Below are 1,921 nucleotides of genomic sequence, written 5' to 3'. Positions count from 1 at the left end.
CAATACTACAGGACTTTAAGACCCAGATTAATCCCAACTCGTTAATTGTAGGGGACTTAAATACCCCACTGTCCCCATTACATAGGTCAATAGGGCAGAGAGTTAACAGAGAGACATTTGAATTAAACAATACCAAATATTAAATGGACTTAACAGACATCTACCGAGTATTCCACCCAAGCACCAAAGGACATACATTCTAATCAGCACCCCATGGAACCGTCTCCAAAATCGACCATATACTGGGGCACAAAACAAAGCTCAGCAAATACAAAAAGATTGAAATAATTCCATGCATTCTATCAGACCACAATTCAATAAAGCTTATGATCAACAGTGGAAGAAGCCCTAGTCACCACACGAACACATGGAGATTAAACAACAAACTCCTGAATGATGAATGGTTCAAAAGAGAAATAAGAAAGAAATAAAAGTATTCCTGGAACTAAATGAAAAGGATGGTACAACACAACAAAACCTCTGGGACATGCTGAAAGCTGTCCTTAGAGGGAAGTTTATAGCTCTAAGTGCCTACATCAAAAAATAGGAAAGAACACAAATAAATGACTTAACATTGCAACTCAAGACACTTGAAAAGTAACAACAAATGAAACCCAAACCCAGCAGACAAGAATAAATAACAAAAATCAGGGCAGAAATTAATGAAACTGAAACAAAGAAACCAATACAAAGAATCAACAAAACCAAGAGCTGGTTCTTTGAAAAGATAAACAAGATTAATAGACTGCTAGCCCAGTTAACCAAAAGAAAGAGCACCTCCAAATCAACAAAATCAGAGATGAAAGGGGAAACATAACAAGAGACATCAGAAAGATACAGAACATTATAAGGGAATACTTTTAAAATGTATATGCTACTCAATTTGAAAACCTAAAAGAAATGGACAAAAAGAAATGGATAGGTACCTAAAAGCATGGGAACCACCAAAACTAAACCAAAAGAGATTAACAGCTTAAACAAACACATAACACAAAAGAAATTGAAACAGCAACTTAAACAGACACATAACACAAAAAGAAATTGAAACAGTAATACAAAACCACCGGACTAAAAAAACGCCCAGGACCAGATGGATTTACAGCAGAATTTAATCAGACATTTTAAAAAGATCTACATCCAATACTACTTAATTTATTCAAAAATATAGAAATGGAGGGAGAACTTCCAAATTCCTTCCAGGAAGCCAGCATAACTCTAATACCAAAGCCAGGTAAAGATATAACCAAAAAAGGAAACTATAGACCAATATCCTTAATGAACATAGATGCAAAAATTCTCAACAAGATACTTGCAAACTGCATACAGACACACCAAAAAGATCATCCGCCATGATCAAGTCAGCTTTATCCCAGAGATGTAGGGATGGTTCGATATACGTAAGTCAATAAATGTCATAAATCATATAAATGGGCTCAAAGACAAGAACCACATGGTCATCTCAACAGATGCAGAGAAGGCCTTTGACAAAATTCAACATGCATTTATGTTCAAATTCCTAGAGGGAATTGGACTGGAGGGAACATACGTCAACATAATTAAAGCCATATATAACAAACCCACAGCCAACATCATTCTAAATGGAGAAAAACTGGAAGCATTCCAATTGAAATCAGGAACAGAAAAGGCTGGCCACTATCTCCACTTCTCTTTGACATAGTGCTTGAAACTCTTGCAAGAACAATAAGACAAGAGCAGGAGATTAAAGAGTAACAATTGGAAAAGGAGAGATCAAATTATCCTTTTTGCAGATGATATGATATTATATCTTAGAGATGCCAAAAATTCCTTCAGAAAACTCCTAGAAAGTATTAATATGTTCAGTAAAGTGGCAGGTTACAAAATTAACCTACAAATGTCTGTAGCCTTTCTATATACCAATAACAAGCAATCAGAGAAGTAG

The sequence above is a fragment of the Nannospalax galili genome, unplaced genomic scaffold, assembly GCF_000622305.1.
Source record: "Nannospalax galili isolate Female #2095 unplaced genomic scaffold, S.galili_v1.0 scaffold290, whole genome shotgun sequence".
Classification (NCBI taxonomy): domain Eukaryota; kingdom Metazoa; phylum Chordata; class Mammalia; order Rodentia; family Spalacidae; genus Nannospalax; species Nannospalax galili.
Note: the sequence above shows the minus strand (reverse complement) of the source record.